The sequence below is a fragment of the Dipteris shenzhenensis genome, chromosome 29 (assembly GCF_047967505.1).
Source record: "Dipteris shenzhenensis isolate YYH24624 ecotype China chromosome 29, Dip_SZ_1.0, whole genome shotgun sequence".
Classification (NCBI taxonomy): Eukaryota; Viridiplantae; Streptophyta; class Polypodiopsida; order Gleicheniales; family Dipteridaceae; genus Dipteris; species Dipteris shenzhenensis.
This window is the reverse complement of record NC_141624.1, coordinates 33,155,228-33,167,291: the sequence shown is the minus strand read 5'-3', so window position 1 is coordinate 33,167,291 and position 12,064 is coordinate 33,155,228.

Below are 12,064 nucleotides of genomic sequence, written 5' to 3'. Positions count from 1 at the left end.
TTTTCAAGGAATATTGGATTTTTGAAAGCCTAGGTTGGCTATTTTAATAGCCAACTTAGCTCTCTTATTGTATCTCTCCATTTGGTCCAACAATCCCTCACTTTGCTTCTTGCTTCCTCCCTTTATTTGATGAGGCCTCTCCTTTTGCTTCAGGAATCAGCCTTCTAAGCCCTTCTCCATCCCATACCATGGCCTCAAGAAGCCAAGATGTATGGCATGATATAGTTTTCATAAAGAGATCTGGCATGAAGAGGTCAATATGCAAGTATTGTGGAGAGACATTGACGATATCACCCCTTGAGTTCAAGCACATTTTTTATGGAAGTAGTCTTCTTGGCACATGGAGATGCCCCATCTAGATATGATGAGATTGGATACCTTCTCTATCCTATAGTCACAGATCATATTCTTTAGGCTAAGGTGTTGATGTAGCAGCAATAGGAAAACATAGAGACAACTATCACATCATCCCAGTCACATACAAAGAATGTGTGTGTGTCATGGTCATAGTAGGAGAGGTCGTGGCATACTCATGATGAGAGTGCCTCTAGTGAGCTTCTACATGCATCTACTCCATCCACTACATTGACAATAGTTCCTCCACATCATCTTGCCAAGAGAGACACATGTGCTTATCGTTTATCACTCGGAGGGCTATACAGGCTGTTTGGGCACCATGCCTAAAGCAAGAGGCTGAAATTGCTGACGAGCAATTTTTCTATTCTTACAATATTCCATTCCATGTTGCAAGGACTCTTGCCTATGAGAAGTTTAAACCATGCACTTGTAGCAACTAGTAGAGCAAGAGCATCACCTGTTAGTTGTGAGACTCCACATCACATGTCTAAAGAAGCAAATGGGATCGATTAGGAAAGACATGGACAGCGGTGGGATTGATTAAGAAAGACATGGATAGACTCATGGAGGCTTAGGGTCGATGCGGATGCACCATAATCTTCAACGAATGGATTGACACAAAGAGGAGACATATGATCAACATCTTGTCACTTGTTGTGTGGGAAGCATCTTCTTGAGGGGTGGTGGTTGATGCTTCATATGTTAGCCTTCACATCATTGGAGAGTTGATATGGGGTCATATTGAGATGGCCATTAAGGAGATTGGTGAAGACAATATGTTGCAAATCACGACCGACAATGGCTCCAATTTCAAGAGAATGGGAAGTCTCCTTTTGGAGAATTATCCTAAGAGTGTGTGGATCCTTGTGTTTCATACTCTCTAGATTTGATGATGGAGGATACTGAAAATTTGCCTTTGGTGATGTGTGGTCAAGCAAGCAATGTAGTTAGTGAGTTCTATTATCCATAACTTACAAACTTACACAGGGCTCAATTTCCACAAGTTGGTTAATACCAAAGAGATCCTTCGTCACATGAGGACTAGTTCTGATTGGCTACACTAGAGTGATTCAAGATGTCCTGTTGGACAAAACATTGAGGTGATTGTTTTTTACAATCATTTTTTGCAAGAAGTCCTCTCCATTCAAGTATCCATAGAACCCTTCTACTCTGTGCTTTGTCTCTTCAACCATGCCTTGTACAATGGGTATTTTATATAAGAGCCATTATTAAGCTTCAAAAGGAAATATAGGATTGCATCCTCGATTAGAGCAAGTATACATAATTATAGAAGTTTTGTAACTTGCAACTTGTAATATTAAAGTTCTATTCATTCTTGAATCTTGATTCCTATAATATATTACTAAATTCCTAGGAAGGATATCTTAGGGATTTGGAGAAAGAGGTGTGGTTGGTCCAATAAGCCAATCCTCTATCCCTTGTGTAAGGAGCCTGGTAAATGGAATGGTCAAGTGCTTGTGAGCGGATGGATTCAAAACTTAAGAAAGTTGTTGGAAATGCCACCTCCCCATGTGTAAGCTATTTTTCTTCTAGATTTCAAGAAGGCATACCACAGAGTGGAGTGGTCTTTTTTGGACGGTACCATGCAAAGACTTGTCTTCTCAGAGAGGTGGATCAGAGGGTTTTCAACTCTTTATGCGGGTAGCTCCAACGAGGTGATTATTGGGGGACACACAGGATAGTCCTTTCCTCTTTCCTGTTTCCTCTTTCCTGTTTAGTGAGGTAGGGCTTTCCTTTGGCCCCCTATTTATTTCCTTTTGTAGTAGCGGAGGCCCTTGGTTACTTTTTGCACTCTTAAACACTTGACCTTACGAGGATGAGGCTTTTAATCCAATAAGAGGAGTAGCTCCTAGACTCCAAGATTACAGATGATACATCTCTCTATGTGGACAACTTAGCCTCTAGTCTAGAGAGGGTTAGAGGTGCCCTGCCCATTTATTGTGAGGCCTTCGATGCTCACATAAATTGGAAAAAATCTATTAATTTCTTCATAGGCCCAAAGGAGATCCAAGAAATTCAAGATTGGGGAGTTGATTTTGGCTTTCAGATGATCCTCAAAGGGGAGACAGCGAGGCACCTAGGCTTCCACACTAGTAACATCTCGGTAGAGCATGAGTTTGGTCTAGCCCTAGAGAGTGTTTGGCGTAATCTATTGTATTGAAGCTCCACCAAACTCTCACTTGCAATTCAAGCATTGGTGACTAACATGGTCCTTCTTGCCACAGCTTGGTATATTGCCTCTTGTTGGTGTTTCCACCGGGGCTACATGGGACAACTATGTCACTTGGTACATAACTTCCTTTGGTCAAAATCGGATTGAATGCGCAATACCAAAGCCAGAGTGACTTGGCAGGTTGTGATTTTGCCTCACATGCAGGGTGTACTGGATCCAGAGATGCAGAGCAAAGACCTCTTAGGCAAGTTGGTAGTGAGAGGCCTCACCTCAAGGGATGAACCCTAGAAGCTCCTCCTCCAACTGGGGGTGGGGATTTGTGGAAACACTCCTCGCAAAGGAGGTCAGTGGTAGTAGTCCTACAGGTGGATCTTCTCTGAGGCACCCTTGACAAGGAAGGGTTCTCCATTAATGATGAGGAGTCTCTACAAAGTGTGATAGAGATTGGCGGGAAGATTCATTGAGCCTAGGCCATCATGTAAAGAGGAGTTTGAAAGACATCCACTCATTTAGGACTCGGAGGTTAGAGACTTGGTGGGGCACATGTTAAGGTCAGCCAACTCACATTGGCTGGGAACAGTGGGACAGTGGACTAGGTAGAGCCTTTGGGCTTGACAAAAGCTTTCCATAGATATAGAAGCCCATAGTCATGCCCTTTCTCACTTCTTAGGGGAAAGTACCAAGATAATGGAGACCAAGGCGGTGATCTCGGATTCATGGTGGGATGGCTATGGAGTCCTTGGACCGCCTACCACTGGTCAGGATAGTTCTCACAAACAACGATATTGCTTCGAATACAATTCTTTTGTGAGACCCTCAGATGTTATTAGTCTCGATTTTTTAGGGTGGGAATTAGAGGCTTGCTACATGTAGATACAAAGGTAGAGGATGAGTCAAAGGTGGACCTAGAGGATCTAGAGTGGTAGAGGGTCAGGATAGTGGGCCGCCTGGGCAAGACCTAGTACATTGATCCCACCATAGTCATATCAACCTAGAGGTGGCAATGTGGTGCCTGTGGATTTGGGAGGGCATAACCTTATGCCACATTTAGTGGGAATCTAGGACAATGGATTTGGCTACTAGCCGAGATAGGGCAATCGGACTGGGTGGAGATCTCCTTCTTTTCCTACATGACTCATATCAAACGATGCCTACAGCTTGAGGCAGCAGCATTATTTCCATCAAGGGAACACCATTGGCTAGAGCAAGACATCTCAAGAGAGCTTATTTCCTATTTTTGGCCTCGCCTTTTGATCAGCCTTGCGCTCGCACAAGATATCCTATTTCTTTTGGTTGTTGGCTCAAGTATGCCCATTGGCCCCTAGCTGGGGCAGATGCAGGTAGTTGGGAGATGCATTGGCTGTGCAGAAGGGGTCTTGGAGATGATCCCCCATTGCCTATGGGGCTACCAAGCTGCACACAGGATATGGTTGGCATCCCTCAAGATTGTGGCTAGCATACAGAGGATGAGTAGAGACTTCACTTGGGGATGGCAGCTTGACTCACAGAGGGCAAACACACCTCTTGATTGATCCTGTCTCACCAGCATATAGGATACATGGATAGAAGGTCTCCTAGATAGAGATCCATGTCTCATATCAGCCCTCCCGTTTTATGCCCACCACCTTTACCAGAGGATAGTGTGTGGGAGATAGTATCTAGCATTACTACTTGGAACGGTTGGGTTGCTCGATATAGCTAGTTGACAAGAGGCTAGCCATTTTCTCTAATGCCTACCCTAGTAGCCATCTGGTAGGATATAATCTTCACTTTGCACACCAGTTGTTGGGAGCATGGTACTCTAGGTTTGAGAGCGATCACCACCGCTGAAAGGCAAGAGCACTTCTACCAGGCATGGCCAGTAGGAATCTTCTACACCCTTTTCGCAAGGGATATTTGTTGGATGATAGACAACTATCTTGGTTGGTAGCTCCTATTTCAAAATCTCTTTAGGCGGTGAGTCATGAGATCTAAAAACAGGTAGCTTTCCTATAGTTGGCAACCTATTTTTTCCTTTTTACTTTCATTGATAGATCCTATTGGATGCAGTTTTTATGGTCTTTTTCAAGCATTAATAGAACTTACTTTTTACTGGGAAAGAAGAACAAGTAGTGTGATAACTTTCTGGCAACCACTTGTTGGAGATATACCTAGCAAATGGCCATAGCAAATATATGAAGAGCTCCTAGCAACAACACTTTACAAACTTTGAACTATGTCACTTCTAGAACACATGATTGCAAGTTATTATCAAAGAAAGAACAAGTGGAGACCAGTGATACAATCTCTTGCCATGTGTCACAACACAATTCTTTGAGCTGAGAACAAGCTTGTAAAATAACTAGCAAGCAGTTGATATTTAGTAACCTCTTGGCAGCTTTCTGATGTTGAGTGTCATTCAAGCCATAGAGAAAAAAGCAATAAGAAGCTTCCACTACATGAATGAGTTGACTTCCTAGCAGCCCTTCCTTGCTTTGCATTTGTAAGTCAACTTTGAAGTAGAGAAAATAAGCAATGACAATAGTCTTCAATTGTGACATAGAAAGTAGGAGGAACAATGAAATTTTCTAGATTTGATCAAGTGGCGGAAGCTCTCAAATGGAGAGAAGACTCAAGACAAAATGTGGAGGGGGGGGTGGGGGAAAGAGAGAGAAGAGAGAGAGAGAGAGAGAGAGAGAGAGAGAGAGATGATATGATATGATTGTATTAACGTCCTCGTGAGACACTTCAGGATCTATGGGACAGTGATCACTATCAACAAGTAGTGATTGTTTACATCCATTGAAAGAAAATATCATAAATAAAAGCATAAATGTGCTATGCAGTGAGTACTTGTTGTGCTAGCCTATGTGCTAGACCCAGTACTTTGTTGTGATATTCTAAAATTTCCTTTATGTAGTTGTCTAGCTCTTTGACTGGCCACTCTAGTAGGGATTTTAGGTTGCTCCTATTGCCCCTATAGCATTCTCTGATTTGTGCATATGCTCGACACGACGTTAGGAGTACATGTTGCTCATTTTCTACTTCTTCTATAAGGCAGATTTTACATACTCTTTTCTCTCTTGGTCCTTGGGTCTTGCCCATCTTCACCTCTCCACCTCGAGATCATGTGAGCTAGTTCTGATTTTGTAGATTAAATGTCTTTTGAATATTGATATGTCTTCCTCAAGGTATTTCTACATTCCATAGTTGTCGATCGGATTGATTTCCTACTTAATAAACTACATTTTTGCCCCTGGTTCTTGCCATAGCTTTTGTAGCATTCTTTGCATCACTAGCTCCTTGATTTCCCATGCATCAAGGACATCAGCAGTAGTTATATCCCACAATTCCATCCATTTTAGCCCCTCTTTGTGCCATCCAGTGCTTCGCATAGCTTCCATTGCTTTGTATGTTATCCTATTGGCATCCATCTTTCCAACTTTGCTGAGGTATGCCATGAATTGGCACAATGCCTCTCCTTTGAGAGGTATCATACCTGTCTCAACCAACAAGATGGGGTATGGTGTTTGTGCCTTCACCCGTAACTCCCCTATGAGAAATTGTTTATGCAAAGTCTCTATTCGGTTCCAATTGGTCCTAGAGAGCCCAGGTGTCAAGCTGGGCACCCGTAAAGGATCACGATTTGTATGAGCATGGTATACAAAAACTTTCTCATTTCCCAATTCCATAAGTGTGCCTTTATGCACTTGTTTTGGAAGCTATATAAAGCTTTCAAACCTCCCAGGATTCTTCTTTCTACACATGCATTCCACTTGTAAGTGTTTGCAAATTCCAGCCCCAAATATTTGTATGTAGTGATAGCATTTAGAGGCTCCCCCTCAAAAGTGAGATCAACCTGTTTATTTCAAGTCCCAATCACCATCACTTTTGTCTTGGATATGTTGACTCGCATTCTTGAGTGTTTGCTGAATTTTCCCAATGTAGCCAAATGTGTTTGCATCTCTTTCTTGCTTTTTGCGAAGAAGGCTACATCATCTGCGTGAATAAGCAATAAGAGGGCATAGCCTGCAATCTGGACACCTTCACCACTGTGTCTTCTCATCCACTCTTCCAATTCATCAATGAATAGACCAAAGAGAGTTGGTGAGAGGGGGCAGCCTTGCTTGACTCCTATGTCATTGCTTATGATGACTTTTCCTTCAGAGTATGAACCATCTACTAGTGGTTGCACTAATTCAACTAATACTCTCTCATATAACCTGTATGTGGCTTCTCTGATATCTTGAGGGACTTCAAGCTTTTTCAGTCTTTCCCATAGCTTTTTGCGTGGAACTTTGTCAAATGCTTTTTTAAAGTCTATAAAGCAACAGTAGACTACTTTCTTATTCTTGACCCCCTCCATTCCAGCCCGTATGGCAACCAAGTGGTCTATTGTTGAATGTTTAGGAAAAACCCTGCCTAGGATGGTGCCCTGGCTCCTTGCTCTTCTGCCCGTTTGCTGAGTTTTTGCTCAATTATTGTGCCATATAAGTTGGCCATTAGGCTACTCACCATGGTGATGCGGTAGTTTTTAGCCACCTTGCTGTCCCTGCTCTTATGGATTGGTATGATCCTACTAAGCTACCATTCCTTGGGAAAGCCTTCTTCTAAGGCTCAATTCATGAGTGTAGTGAGCATTTTCTTTGTCTTCTCACTCCCCCATTTTATCATTTTAGCCACTAGCCCTTGTGTGGTGTCTGGAGCCTTTCCATTTGTGAGCTTTTTCAAACCCTTTCTCTGTTATGACATCATGTATAGCTTTGATGGAAAAGTTATCATTGACCTTCTCTTCTCCCTCTCTCTCATAGAGGCCTTTGATGAAATCTATCATGTCTTCCCATGATGCTTTCCTCCTTGGGGTATGCTGCCATGTAGCTTTTGGAAAAACTTTCTGGGATTTTGCTTAAGCTCATGAAAGCTCTCAATTTGTTTGCTCTTGAGAAACTCTTTTTTTTTTTCTTACCAACTTTCTGTAGGCTCTAGCTTTGTCCTCCTCCTCAATTGTGTCTACTGTTGTCCATGCTTTTTTTTACTATTCTACATTCTTGACCATACCAGTGGTTGCAAGGCATGCCTTTGCTCCTCCCCTTACTTTTTGTAAAGCATTCATGAGCTATTTTCTACAATAAGTCTGTCATGCATTCACTCATTTCTTGGCATGTGGAAGGTGTCTAGAAATGTGCTATTTCTTCTTCTAGTTTCTGTTCATATATGTGTGCCTTTTTATAATCTAATCTCAGCTTGGGTTGAGTAGGAATTTCCTGTTTTTTTACTATATGCTTTGTCCCTATGATGCCCATAGATATTGCAGTATGATCGGAATCAATAGACTCCTCTTCAATCTTGAAGTGCTCAAGTATATGTCTTTCATGTGGTTTCATGATCACATAATCAACTACGCTCAACCCTTGAGGAGTTTTGCATGTGTATCCCTCCATTTCTTTGAAGTACGGGGTGCAATTGCAAATTTTCATTCCAAAGCATCCACATAGGGTGAAGAGTTGCCTTCCCATTTGGGTAATTTCCCCATCATCTCTAGATGTCCTTTTCTAGCTGTTTCTTTCTGCATTATCCTCTTCCATTTCCTTCATCCAAATGGGATCTTTCCCTTCCACTGTAACGATCCCTTGTAATGATCCTATCCTTGCGTTGAAGTCTCCGGTGAGGATAATTACATGCTCTTTAGAGAAAGAGAGAGAGAGAGAGAGAGAGAGAGAGAGAAAGAGAGAGAGAGAGAGAGAGATTATCCAATGCCATCTATTTGTACTTCATTCCACATTCCACATAAGACACTTCAAATGCAAGAAGAGTTGTACTTATCACCTAGGACTTGGGCTACCATATTAGAGGACTATCCAATAGTGAAGGAGGAAGTGGTTCATGAACGAATGAATATGAATATTTAGGTTGGAATATGGGCAATCTAAGAGCGTGAGACATCCATTGAGATGGGACAACATTGGAGGTGTTGAATCTCTTTGTAATATAAAGAAGACATGTAAAGGTGTGTGGGTTTGGCTAAGCTTGTGAGGATAATCCAATGAGAAGTGGGTCCACCATGATGGCCACCTCAACCATGATAATGTACCATCTCAATGGCCATCTTGTAGATTTTCCATAATCTAATTGTACCTGGTTCTAGTTTGATTGATCATCGCTTTTGTGCAAGCCAATTCAGGTACCATAGTGTTTAGAATTTCATTTTGAGCTAGGGGCTAATTAACTACTATGTGATTCATGATCACATTTAAGTGAGCATGTAACTAAAACTAGCACGATGACCCTATGAGGCACCTTAATGGCTTGAATTTCATTCTAACATGCCAAGCTAAGTCGATTATCAGGAATCTCAAACCAGCATGATGTCCACCTTAGTGGCTAGTCCTCCACTAGACCCTGAACTGTGGTGCCCACTAGATCCTCCACCACAATGGTTGGTCCTTTACCAAATCCTCCATCATAATGCACCACCTCATACAATGTAGTATCTAAAAATGGATGTTCTAATCTTGGTCATAAGATGTCCACATCCTCCACTGCAATAGCTAGTCCTCCAGTACTAGATCCTCTATTGTGTGGTTGTTACTCCACCAAATCCTCAACCATGATGGCCCACCTCAACCATTGTAGTGTCTAAAATTGGATGGTTGAATCTTTGATCATTGCAGTGTCTAAAATTTGTTGCATGAAAGAAGCTTCGTTCTTCCACATTGGATTCTCTCAAGCCCACTCTTTGCATGGCCTTGTACCTCTATTTTTCCTACCAACCATGCACCTCCATTTTGTTTCTTGCAAGCCTTGCACCTCTGTCTTCCCTACAAGCCATGTGCCTCTGCCTTCTTCGTTATCCTTGCAAGATTTCACCTACATCCTCTTTCTTGAAAGCCTCTACTATCTACCAAGCAAGCTTGGCCTTAGTGTTCCTCATGCCATCTAAACCAACCTAGAGAAAGTTGTGCACCAAGCGCCTAAGTTGTCCTGTGCAATCCCTATTAAAAAAACCTGCAAGAAGCGATGTACTAAGCCATGGCTAAAATAACGTGGTTGGCTGCAAGATCCCTTCATGGGGAGAGAGGCCTTGGGCTTTCCCCTCGCTTGCAAGCTGAGGGGCCACCTCCAACCTAAAGGAGGAGCTAGGGGCAAAAGAGGCAGAGGAGGGGGAAGGGGTTATTGAAGTAGAAGGGGGAGTGGGAGGGCGTGGGGCAAGGGAAGGGAAGGGTGGCTGGTAATGGATGCTATATCAGGAGATGGGGGTGAAGGTGATGAGGGGAGTGAGGGACAAGGGGTGGCAGGTAGCAGGGGAAGAATAGGTGGGGGAGGAGGACTAGCCCAAGAAGAGGCTATCATTGAACCTACTGCAACTCCATTGCCCCTCTAATACACTAAAGGCTATGGTCCTAGGGCCTCTATCTCGAGTGACCAAGGGGGCATGGTAGATGGGATAGCTGACACCAAAACCTCGAAGGATCTTGCAACCTCTGCTCTTGTACTTGTGTATGTATGTCGTAGGCTATAGTCCCTTATGGGTCCTTCGAAAGGTTGAAGAAAGTACCATACTTTGGTGTCTAAGGGTACGTGGAGGGGGTACTCAATCGGTGCACACCTTGTGCCTGGGATGCAGCCTCACTCTCTGCTCACAATGTCTCCTTTGCCTTTGTCTTTTTTTTGCGGTTTCACTCACCTTGCTTTCTTTTCTTTTTCTTTTTCTTCCCAAATTTGAGCTCCACTTCCCTTTGGATGGCTCCACCAAAGGGGTCTATTTCTCGTGATGTTGATGCTACTAGTGCTAGTGTTACTGCTGGTGTTGCTGGCTATAGGCTCATTGAGATCTCATTGCTTGTGAAGTTATTCTGTGGTGCATCTGCCAATGTGGGGGCGACGGGGTGCACATTTCTTACCTCTAGGGCAATATTATGCCACATGCCTCATCAATCAACATCAAAGGCACTAGCCCTTGAGATGCCTAATATCTTTACCCTCTTATATAACTCCCCCCCATCTAGTGTCATGAGGTAGATCTCCTTAGGGAGAGACTCTGGGCACTCCACCACTAGCCGAAGTCTGGGGACCCTATCATTCGCTACAACTGAAGTTGTTGTGTCTAGTGGAGGCTCCAACACTGTGCCAAATTTTTTATCAATGGACAAGAGAATGGATCTATATTCTCTCAAGAGCCTCAGGAAGAGGAGCATCATCAAAAAGCAGGGTACACAGTGTGTCAGGTCCATGTCCTCTACTATAAATCCATGGTACCAAGGGAAAAGATATACGAAGTGTGAGCCATGCTTTGCTCTACAAGGGTCAAGGTGGTCTTTGGTGAGAAAAAATAAAGGAGAAATACTCCCCTACCATAGATGGTGACATCCTCAATATGGTCACCTTCCATTTCTAAGATCGCCTAGATCCACTCATGCACCTATCGCCTTGTGGGAGTAAGATCCACAATAACGCCTACCACTACTTTATCCTGTAGCAATTGAACTACTTGTTTGACTTGCTACTTATCTTCTAGAGAGAGAAGGACCATGATGGTAGTGGGATTAGAGGGTGATGCCATGAGAGCCCCTCTAGCTAGACCAGGGTCTCCACCAAAATACTTCTACTCTAATAAAAAATGCTACCATGTGGAAGGGTGCAAGAGGGGAAGGAGAAAGGAGGCAGGGGAGGAGAAAGGGTCAAAGGGGCTTGAAATTTGGAGGTCACCTTAGAGATCTAGAGTGGAGAATCAAGGGACACTTGGGGGTTGAACCATAGCCCAAGGGGTAGCCTCTACTGATGGGATGCCCTCCACCTAAAGGAACCCATATAGGTTGGTTATTGGGATGGGAAACAAAGAAGGGACCAATACCCTTGCACCTATTCCATAGCCATGCAGGATGAGCATGCTACTTGTAGCTCACTGTAGAAGTTAAGGCATGGCCTAGGCAAGGGTAACACATGCTAGGTGCATCCTTAGGGTTGCACAACAAACCTAGGGGGGTGCAACTAGGAGGTAGGAAAGAGAAGGCAGAGAAGGAGGGGCAAACTGAGGCAAGAGGGGAAAACTAAGGTAGGAGGGGCAAATTGAGGTAGGAGGGGCATAAGGGGGGAGCAAGGGAGAAGGAGCTCAAGCAGCTCATTTTGGATGATGGTGCTCTTATTTAGTGCTTCCTTGGTGGCTACAAAATTTGGCATGGGTTATCGAATTAATAGTACTTTGATAATGGGATGACCACCTTGGAAGATTTGGAAGGAAATGAATTGCCAAAGTGAATCAAAGGGATGAAATTTAAGCTAGTCTAGCCCCAAGTAAAATTCTTCGAGGCCAAAGTTACAGAGGAAACCTCAAAGGAATGAATGGAAAAGGATGACCCCGAGTTGTTAGTACACATTGACTTAGTATTGATGGGTCGTGTAGCAGGGATCAGGTCAAAGATCATTGTTGGGTCTAGGCATGGACTAAAAAAAACATATAGCTATAGGGGTGAAAAATCTCAAACATGATCAACTAATTATGCAAAAATGTTTATTGTTCCATGTGTTGGACCTGGT